Source organism: Grampus griseus, assembly GCF_964374135.1.
Source record: "Grampus griseus genome assembly, chromosome: 17".
Taxonomy (NCBI): domain Eukaryota; kingdom Metazoa; phylum Chordata; class Mammalia; order Artiodactyla; family Delphinidae; genus Grampus; species Grampus griseus.
This window is the reverse complement of record NC_139011.1, coordinates 15,931,642-15,942,637: the sequence shown is the minus strand read 5'-3', so window position 1 is coordinate 15,942,637 and position 10,996 is coordinate 15,931,642. Positions and strand designations below refer to the sequence as shown.

At 49.7% G+C, this 10,996-nt stretch overlaps 1 long non-coding RNA gene across 1 annotated transcript; it reads right to left on the bottom strand.

Annotated features, from left to right (window-relative positions):
• Positions 1–2,013: 2,013 nt before the first annotated feature.
• On the bottom strand, positions 2,014–9,981 carry LOC309835377. Its single transcript, XR_014297989.1, has 4 exons — positions 9,787–9,981; positions 8,996–9,451; positions 7,966–8,055; positions 2,014–2,141 (listed from the first exon to the last, which is right to left on the bottom strand). It is a non-coding gene; the product is annotated as an uncharacterized lncRNA (long non-coding RNA).
• Positions 9,982–10,996: the final 1,015 nt, after the last annotated feature.

Genomic DNA, 10,996 nt, shown 5'->3' with positions numbered 1-10,996 from the left:
CTCTCAGCTCCTTTCCAGTTCCCTCTGCTTACAAAAGTCAATAAATAAACATTGAAAATATAGAGGGAGTCAAGAGTCTAAGTAAGGAGAAAGCTTACTGGGGAAGGAAGGAGGCTGGAGAGAAGGGACCGGTTTGGGGTGTGGATTCTCCCACGGTGCTTTGAGAGGGGGCAGAGGTTTCCCAGACCTGACTCCTTCCCAGCCAGGACTCGATAACGTGGCAGGGCTTGGCCGCGGGCCCACAGGTCCCATCTGGTTATTCTGGCTGTGACAAGCCAGAAGCCAGGGCGCAGCCAGCTGGGCAAGTTCAGGGAGGCAGCGGAGGCCGCGCGTGGGGCGGGAGGGGGTTTTCCTCAGAAATGTCCTGCAGGGAGCAGCTGGCACGTCTTTGCCATCTGTCCCGGGCAGCGCCAGGCCATGGCCCTTCCAGCTCCATCTTTGACTGGGCGAGCGGCCGCCACCGCATGAGTCAGCCTGTTGCTGGAAGCTTCTGAGAGTCACTGCTCTGAGCCGTGCTGACAGAGCACCCAGGAGGAAGAGGGCCTCGCCCCTGACTGCCAGGATGTTCCCTGAGGGGCTGTGTTCTTGCCACACTGAGGCCAGAGGCAGCCGTCACAGAAAACGCTTGTCTGGCCTCCTCTCTGTCCGCGTGACAGCTTCTGTAGCTCCCACATCCATGAGATAAAGACCCAAATCCTCTTGCCGTGCTCCCTCCCACCAGGGTCTGACCTCTGGGCTCACCTCTTCCCACTCTTGTGCCCCCCCAGCACACACCCAACCCCTGCACCCCTGGGGCACCCATTCCCTCCCACCTCCCCCAGCTAATGCCTCCAACCTGTCGGGACCTCAGACAGGCCTCCTGACCCCAGGCTAGGTCAGCCCCCCCCCCATCCCCCCCCCCCCCCCCCCCGCTCTCTACGCTCCTGGCTCTTGCTTCTCTGACCTTAACACTCATCCCAGCTCAATGTCATGACTTTTCATTTGCCGTCTTTCCCACTGGACTCTAGGCATGGCCACAGTGGGGGTCATGCTATAGGCTCTGCAGAGCCCATGGTGGGCCCTAGAGCATTTGATGATGACAGAAAAGGCTTCTCACATTCTACTGTATTTGCTTGTCTTTCCTTGAGGGCAGACGCTGCAGTGGGTTCATTTCTAGATCCCCAAATTTTAGCCTGATCAAAGACCTCATTCCTAGTTCCAAAGATGGGCAGGCTCTGATTTCAATAACCAAGCAGGCCTTTCCATGAACTGGCCAGAAACACATTCAGGTCCATCTCCCATGCTCCACATACAGAGAGGTCCCCTAGCCAGAGGAGAGGAAAGGGTTACAGAACTCACCTCTCAGCGCCCTCCCACCCCACCCCCTCTGACAGGTGAGACAGGTGGTGGTAGGTGTGGTCCCAGCAGCCCTGGGGCCACAAGGAACTGGGCCTGCCCCTTCCAGGTTCAGACCTGGAACAGGGCAGTGGTTTTGCCCACAGTTCCAGCAGGTGTAATGGCAATGGCAGAGGTCACGGTATATGTCCTGGCACCCCAAGCAGTGCTGGGATGCAGAGCCATGAGGCCACCTTCATCACAGAGCTCATGGGTGTCGTGGCTCCGGCCTGAAGTCGGCAGGCATCCAGGGGCTGGGCTGCTTGCACAGTAATCCTTTCAAATCATGTCACTAACATCTATTCCTGCACCTGTATTTCAAACGTAGGGTTTGTGCCTGAAATTGCACAACGCCATGGGAAAGTTGCATTATCAGGCTCATAATTAAAAGCTTAGAGACTTCAACTAATTTAGGTGACAGTCTGATGGCCAAAAGGAGAAAGTCTGATTACAAAGGGGCATTTATTGGGAGGTCTGGATCCCTTCCAGCACCTTGCACATGCATGCATAGGAGGCACTTGGTACGTGTTTGTGGAATGAATGAATGATATAATGTTTGCCCTCCTGAGTCTGTGGGTCTTATTCTATTCAGAAATCTGTCCCCAGCTATCACACACAGACACGTATACTCACCACAGAGCAGGGCTTTGCTCATTGAAGGGAAGCAGGGAGCTGGCCACAGTGAGCTGATTCATCCTTATAGTCTTTTTAAGTCACTAGCAACGAAGAGGGGTGCAAGTGGGAATCTTCTACAACATTGCATTTCTCTGCAAAAAGAGGCAATCAGCAAGTGTTGGTGGCAGTGGGGAGCAGTTGTACGCATAGAGGGAATACAGCCCACTTGGTCCACAGAAGTGGTGAGGCTAGTGTTTCTGCTCTCTCTTGGGGTAAGGGGTGCGGGAAGGTGACCAATTATTTCACCCAACAGATAGCTACCAAGTGCTGCTGTGGGATAGCCACTGGGATCAAAGTGGTGAACAAGACAGAACTGGTTCCTCCTCATTAAAAGACACTAAGTAGGTAAACAAATATATAAACAAGGCAATTCCATATTTCGGTAAGTGCTATGAAGGAGACAATAAAAGATAAGCTGAGACCCAAAGGTTGAGTTCTTCATTGCAGACAACAGAATCCACTCTAACTGGTTAAGTAGAAAAAGGTTTGTTGCAGAGACTTAGTTCACTACAAAATTCCCAGGAGGCCTAGGGAACCACACTTGGATGCTACAGAAAACAACCCAGCCGGGAAGATGCCCAGTCCCACCATGGACTGCTCCAGTGGAAGCCTTCCTGCTGCCACCGCTCTCCACCTCTGACGCCTTGGACTAGCATCAGTGTTCCTGTCTGCTTAAGCTGCTGCCACAGAAAAACCTTCCAAGTCATGTGAGGATGCTGCTGCCTGTCAGAGCTTGGGTTCCATGCAGAGCTCTGCTTTTGGGAGGCCTGGGAAAAAGAGTTTTGAGCTTCCCGGATGCCATGGGAAAGCACATGAGAGGGAGACTGCAGTGGGTTCTACAGGATCTAATCTACATTGTTGCCACAACACACAAGAAAATGTTAAAAATTACAGTGCAGTGGCTAAGAATCCACCTGCCAATGCAGGGGTCACGGGTTCGAGCCCTGGTCCAGGAAGATCCCACATGCCGCGGAGCAACTAAGCCCATGCACCACAACTACTGAGCCTGTGCTCCAGAGCCCGCGAGCCACAACTACTGAGCCCACATGCCACAACTACTGAAGCCCGCGTGCCTAGAGCCCATGCTCTGCAACAAGACAAGCCACCGCAATGAGGAGCCCATGCACCACAACAAAGAGTAGCCCCCGCTCGCCGCAACTAGAGAAAGCCCACGCACACAGCAACGAAGACCCAACGCAGCCAAAATTAAATAAATAAATAAATAAACTTATATTTAAAAAATTACAATGTCTAATGGTGTGGCTATGGAAGATGTTTGATTTTTTTCTTTCATTTTAATGCATTTTATTTATTTTTGCTTGTTTTCCCCAAATTTTTATAATGAACCCATAATATTCACAAAACAAAAGCAAAAGCCAATAGAGTTATTTTCGGAAGAAAAAAACCAGAGGAAGAGTTTCCCAGCCCAGCTCGGAGGGAGAGCCCTGATTCACATGGCAGCCCAATGGCCACCTTGGGCGGGTTCTGATCATTTGGCCACCTGCAGCATTTCCACTTTCCGATAAGAACAAAATACACATGCATGTATAAATGAAATACAGACCATGTAATTTCAGTGATTCTACATACAAGTTAAAAGCTCTCATATTTGCATTTATAATGGCTTTGCACATGGGAATTCTCTGGTGGTCCAGTGGTTATGAGTCAGCACTTTCACTGCCATGGGCCTGGGTTTGATCCCTGGTCAGGGAACTAAGATCCTACAAGCTGCGGCCAGAAATAAAGAAAGAAAAAAAGTCTTTTTAAAAAATGGCGTTGCACAATATAAAAATAAATGGTAAATGGCAAAGTTCATGCTAATAATTTTTAATTTTAGTTTTTCTTTACTTAAAACATTAAATAGCAAATTTAAAAAAATACCATGAGAAGATGAGAGAAAGACTACAGAAGAAAGGAAAAAACTTTCTATTTTAATACCATTAATGGCACTTTTTCCTTTTGTTTGAAACAAGGGGGCTCACATTTTCATTTTGAATTGGGCCACGTAAATTATGTAGCTGGCCCTGCTGTCGCCAGCACTGGATGTCATCATTTTGTAAAGTCTGTGCAGTAACAAAGATATGGGGCTACCAGAAGTCTCCTACATGGATGGTGGGCATGTAAAATGGTACAGGATCTTAGAAGACAGTTTGTCAGTTTCTTATAAAGTTATCTATACACCTACCGTAGACCCAGCAATCTTGCTCCTAGGTATTTATCTAAGTGAAATGAAGACTTATGTTCATACAAAAACCTCTATATGAGCATTTACAGTGGCTTTATTCATAAATGCCCCAAGCTAGAAACAACCAAATGTCCTTCACCTGGGAAAGGGATAAACAAGACGTGGTACATGCATGCAATGAAACATGACTCAGCCATAAAAAGTAGCTAAGCAGGGACACACACCACAATATGAATGTATCCCAAGTGCATTATGCTAAGACAAAGAAGCCAGATTCAAAAGGCTCACGCTATATGATTCTGGACATTCTGGAATAGGCAAAACTTTTTTTTTTTAATATTGAGGTTTTTGATGTTTGTTTTTTAAACTTCTCTATTTTATTATTTTATTATTATTTTTAAATTATTTTTGGCAACACCACATGAGATCTTTAGTTCCCCAACCAGGGATTGATCCCATGCCCCCTGCAGTGGGAGGGCAGAGTCTTAACCACTGGACCACCAGGGAAGTCCCTAGGTAAAACTTTTGGGAGAGATAACTGATCAGTAGTTGCCAGGGGCTGGGGGTGGGGGAAGCAGTTGACTACAGAAGGGAATGGGGATTTTTTTGTGTGGTGATGGAAGGATTCTAGATCTTAATCATGCTGCTGGTTATGTTACTGAAGCATACTTGGGTCCACTCACCCACACCCAGTAAAGCCAATCCAATGACACTGGGTTGTGGTGAAGGAAAGGGCAGCGTTTATTGCAGGGCACCAAGCAAGGAGTCCAGGCAGCTAGTGCTTGCTTATAAGACCTGATCTCCCCAATGGCTTTCAGGGAAAGGTTTTTAAAGATAGGACGTGGGGGCTTCCCTGGTGGCGCAGTGGTTGGGAGTCCACCTGCCGATGCAGGGGACACAGGTTCGTGCCCCAGTCTGGGAAGATCCCACATGCCACAGAGCGGCTAGGCCCGTGAGCCATGGCCGCTGAGCCTGCGCATCCAGAGCCTGTGCTCCGCAACAGGAGAGGCCACAACAGTGAGAGGCCCGCATACCGCAAAATAAATAAATAAATAAATAAATAACGATAGGATGAGGGAGAGGGGTTGCAGGGTGTGTGGTCAGCTCGTGGACATTTTTCTGATTGGTTGGTGGTGAGGTAATCAGGAGTCAACATCATCAACCTTCTGGTTCCAACTGGTCTGGGGTCTATGTGCTTGTGGGCAGCATACAGTTAACGCTTCCACCTGATGGGGGTTTCAGTATCTGCTAAATGGCTCAAAGGACATGGCTCAGAATATTCTCTATAGTCCTTGAGGAGGAGTTAGATGTCCTTGACTTTAGCCATTAAACAATGGCTAAACTATTATTTTGTCTTGCTTGACTGTTTTCCTTTGCTTTTGCCTTTTATCACTTCTCTGATTAAATTTATTCTTTGGAACTCGGGGAAGGCCTAGGAAGCTAAAGTTTTTCTACAAACAAAAGGGAGGTTGAGGACATGGGGAGGCCTGTCCCAGGAAGACCCTGTAGGGTCCTGCTCGGTTACAGTTATACAACTGTACACATTCCTCAAAACTCATAAAGCTGTACAGTAACAAGGGTAAATTTTACTGCATCTAAGTTATACTTTAATTTTTTAAAAAGCATCTGCAAATTTATTAGCCAAGAAAAGGGAGCTCTTTGTGGTTTTTATGCACGTCAGAAACCTCGAGCAATGGACCGGGAACTCGAAAGTAGGAAACTTGAGGGAGCAAAGGGACTTTGCAGCTGTGGCTTCCTGGGAGTTAAGCTGTGGCTTTGCTGGGTGCCGAAGATGGACTTGCCAGGAGGCTGCTCCCATGAAAAGCAGTTGTAGAAGGACCTGGGGGTGGGGTGGGTTTAGGGTACCTGGCTGGACACCCTGTCCCATTTCTGCTCCCACCCTAGGCCCTGGCCTGCCAGCAGCAGCAGCAGCTGCTTGAGCTCTGGCCTGCCTGCACTGAGCTGATTATATGCAGAATGGATTGATTGGTGTTGACAGGGAGCTATTTACCCGTCTAATTAATTATGCCAACTAATTTTCAACTTAATTGCACTTCTTGGGTCGCTGGGTAATGCAAGCGTACAATTTTCCTGCTGCTGCAGGCCTTGATGGGGATGTGGTAGGGAGAGGCTGGCAGGTGCTCCGGGAGCTCAAACAGGCGCCCTGTTCCTCCAGGTTCCTGGGCCCACAGCCCAAGCTCTCAGGCCCCGGCTGCCCCACAGACAAGCTCTGGAAACCTATCTGAGCACCTTCTGCCTGTGCAAGTGGGCCTCTGCCCCAGGAGCTCTGAGCAGTTTATTCACCTAACAAACATTCATTGAATGCCTACCACGTGCAGCCCCAAAGTGGGAGAGGCGCTGGGGAAGCTAAGTCGTGCCTAACCTGTCCCGTCCCCCGCCTCAAATCGCTCACAGTCTAGAGGAGGAGATTTTCACTTACACCAGCAATTACAGAATTTGGGTGCAGATAGGAGCCAGGTCTTTGGAGACAAACCCAATCCAGGCTCTGCAGTTGGGCTCTTGAGGAATTTACTTAACCTCCCTGTGCCTCGGTTTTACAAAGACATTGCAGGGCTGTGACAGGATGCAGTGTATCATATAATATCGACAATATTCCGGAAGATATATTGGTGCTGTATTAGGCTGAGGAGCAGAGCAGAAACTGGGCAAGTTTGGACCACTCATCACACAGGCCTTCTCCCTTAGATCTCACACCCTCTGAGGCTCATCCCGTCAAGGAGGCAGAAGGCACCGTGGTTACCAGAGGGACCGGACCACCCGCCTGCGGCTCCTGGATCAGCCACTTCCCGGCCAGTGAACTTGGTAGTCAGGTAACCTCTGTGTTTCAGTTTCCTTCATCCATGAAACAGAACTGGTCATAATAGCACTTACTCACAGGGCTGCTGTGAGGACTGAATGAGTTTACACACGTAGAGCACGTAGAAGAGCACCTGGTACTTAGGACGTGTTCCAAAAGGGTTCTGTGGTTATATGGACAGAAAAGTGAAGTTCAGGCAGGTCCTCTAAGTTACCTACCTGAGGTCACATATTATCATAGGCACAATCTGAACACAGTTGTGCCTGATTCCAAGGGCATGGAAGCTTTTTGACTTTGCACCACTCAAGGAATTAAATGCAGTGGGAGATGGGGAAGTGCACCCATCACTAGTACGAGACTGACTGAGACAAGTTCTAGAAGCACCTTGTAGGCTCAGAGGAGAAGCAGTTAAGGCTGTTTAGGAATAGTCGGGAAAGGCTCCCTCCCATAGATGGGAATCGGGAGAGATCTTGAATGCAGAGAAGGATTTGAATAAATTGTGTTGGGGGAAGCAAGGACTTCCAGCTGAGGGGGCGGGCTGAGCAAAGGCAGGGGACTGGACCTCCTACATGGGCGAGGGCCAGTCATGTCACTAGTCATTCCCCAGGCCCTAGGCCAGGGTTCCTCAGTCTTAGCACTATTGACATTTGGGGCCAGATAGTTCTTTATGGTGGGGGCTGTCCTGTGTACTGCAGGGTGTAGCAGCATCCCTGGCTTATACCCACTTGATGCCAGTGGCTTCATCACCCCTCCAAGCTGTGACAACCAACAATGTCTCCAGACACCGCCACATCCCCCCCTAGATGGGCAAAATCGCCCCCTGTTGAGAAGCATGGCCCTAGACAAATGGAATTCTCAGGAAGCCCCAAACACCACTCATTTGCTAACAGGAGACTGGCTTCTCATTCCTTACCTCTTTGTCAGTATCCTCATGAGTCAGAGAGACTACACTTCAGGTCACAGGATGGAAGAAGGGAAGTAAGTTGTCCATAATCCACAGCGCCTGGAATCAAAGGCTCTTTGATAAGGATTTCTCAACGTATGACAATGTGGCTCAACAGCTGGCCAGACTTCCTGGTCCAGAAGTGCAATCCCAGGGGAGAAATTTGTTATTTCAGCCAGCAGACCCAGCAAGAATGATGACATTTCACATGGCTGGGGCTGCAGAGGAGGGGAGGGCCAACGCTGATGACAGTCACTGGCCAGCTGTGTGACTTTGAGAACAGTCACTTTCCCTTTCTGGGCAACAGTTTTCTCATTAGTACATCTTGGATGTACGGTTTTCTCATCAGTACATCCAAGATTCCTTCTAGGTGAGAACTTCTCTTTGAGCCCCGTAGAGAGCAGTGAGGGGATGGTTCCCAGCTTACAGGGAAGAAGTTCTATGATCAACTAGTAACGTCTGCCAGGAGTGCAGGAACGGGGGCAAAGGTGGGACAGCACACAGAGACTGCATTTGCTGTCTATTCTAAAGGATTTGATAGAGTCCCTGGGGTCTGCGTAAGGGCAGGGAGCTGGGGACAGGAGAAGCAGGGCTCTTCTTCCTCCAGCAGCTTGAGGGGAAAGTTCCACTCAAAGAGTCTTTAAAAAAAAAAAAAAAAAGATAGCTACTGCGCAAGTAGACTAGTGAAAATGGCCCCCACAGGCCACGGAGACCTGCCTCTGTCTCAGAGGACCTCCCATCATTTGTTCATCTACCAAAGAGAATCAGGCCCAGGTGAAAGGCGAGCCCCAGAACATCTACCCACTTCTGTCCTTCTCCCATACACGCTTTCTGGAACTGATAAGAGGACTTGGATTGTTCTGAGAGTGGAAAGGGACGGGGAAAGGAAGGGAGGGTGAAGCTTGGCACAGTGGAAAGTGCACTGGCTTTGGAGGGACTGTGTCGGGCTCTGCCACTTACTAGCTGGGCAAGTTACTCAACTTCTCTGAAACTTGCTTACCTCATCTGTGAGACGAAGCCTCATCCTCCATGTGTCCCTTAGCTCAGAGAGCCAGCGTGCAGGGAGGACTCGATGACGGCCAGGTGGAGGAGAGGTCAGGCTGCAATGTTCACACAGGTCACAGACATGCAGGGCCCCAAAGGCTAGGCTCGAGACTTGGTGCTCAACGTGCCAGGCAACTGCGAGCCATCCACAGCTTCTGAGCCTCGGAGGGAACCAGCGCAAATCCCACGGATTATTATCCCCTCACCAGACTGGGGACTGGATTTGATGACAGATTGGAGAGTGGGCTGAGGACCCAGAGGAGATGGAGAGGAGGGAAGGTCCAAGGAGAATGTGGGCAAGAGGTGAAGTCAATCTGCACAAGCAGGGAGCTGGCAGAAGGGAGGGCGTGCGGAGCCAGGGGCACCGAAGACAGAGAGGGTATTAGCTTTGTCCCCATCAAGGGTCCAGGCCCTGTGGAAGGAGATAAAGTGGAATAAGGGGAAGGGTGCCCGAGGTCTTGAATTAGATTCCTTCTATATCCTTCAAAAGAGAAGAAATCCCTTTTAAATCCCCTTTCTCTTTCTTGGACTGTGCGTTTAAAAACACTGCTCTACTTCCAGACAGCCTCCCTCCACAGCTTTTGTGGGGTTACAGATGCTTATATATAGCACTGTCCTCCAAAGAGTAGATAGATGTGCCGCAGAGAGGCATCTGGCTCTTACCACGTGCCAGCTGTTTGAAGACCACTCAATCCTAGTTTCCTGCCATAATTCTCATAGCGGATATTGTCAGGGCCCCGCTCTTACCTCGTTAGCTTGTCCTTTGCACTTGTGACCTCTGCCTGCAGGCTTTCTCGGGCTCCAGGGCTGTGCTTGGTGAGCCCACAGAACCGGCCAGTAGGGCTGGGGAACTAATGCAGCCCCAGAAGCAGCCCTGGACCAACGATCAGTGGGGGTTGGTAGATAGATTCTGCAGTTTTCTCAGCCTTTGGGTAGGAAAAGTCTGAGATGTATTCTATACCGTCTCCTGGAGGTCCCCGGCAGGACCAGAGCCCAGACGTTCCCACAGATGTTCATAAATCCCAGATGTCCACAATGGTGACATGCTCCTTAACGTACCCTGCCCCGAGCAGCTTCCCCTCACCTTCCTGTCTCACTCCTCTGCTCCCCTACCAGAGCATCTTGAGATCACCTCCCAGTTAGCTACTTGTACTCGAATCCTAGTCTGTTTCTGGAAGAACCCAATCAAAGGCAGTCCGTGTAAGCAGCTTTGGGCAGGAAAGAGCTCTCTGCAGGAGGCCCCTTTGTCCTGTCACTAACCTCAAACCAGGCGCCCTATGCCCTACTCACCTCCGGCCCTAGCACACCTTTCAAATCTTTTGATCACACCACACCTTGTCTAATCTGTTGGTTCTTTCCATAGATCAAATTAGAAATGAAGATAAAGTAATCAGCCGATGACCAGATCTCTTCCCTAGCTTTTCTTTCAGCAATCTCACGAACAAACTGTGTGAACAAGAGAGCACCTAAGGGAGAATCACAAGGAGCCGACAAGCCTGCACACGGGGAGGGATGGCGACGACTCTGACTCCCTACGTCAATGACTGAGATTACTTCCCCTTTTCCCTTTACAAACTCCACGGCTGAGCAGAATTTTGGGAGGTGGGTTTTGGGGACACTGGGTCCATTTCCCCAGATTGCCAGCATTCTGATTAAAGGCAGCTTTCCTTTTCACCAACTTTTGTCTCTCTCTGGAATATTGATTTTTGCGCGTCAAGCAGTCAGACCTGATTCAGTAACATCAGGGCTCTAGGTTTTGCATTCCGTTGACGTGGAATTGACCATGGCCTGACCTGGAAAGAAAAAGTGGCTCCTCCCTTAGCAGTTCATCTACTTCAAACACGCCCGCGGCCACCTGCCCCACCAGCACCAAGACAGACTGATCCCATCGGTCCGTGGGCCCGGACACAGCCGAAGATTCTTCTCCAGATAGTATTCCAAGCAGCCGTCGCTTCCA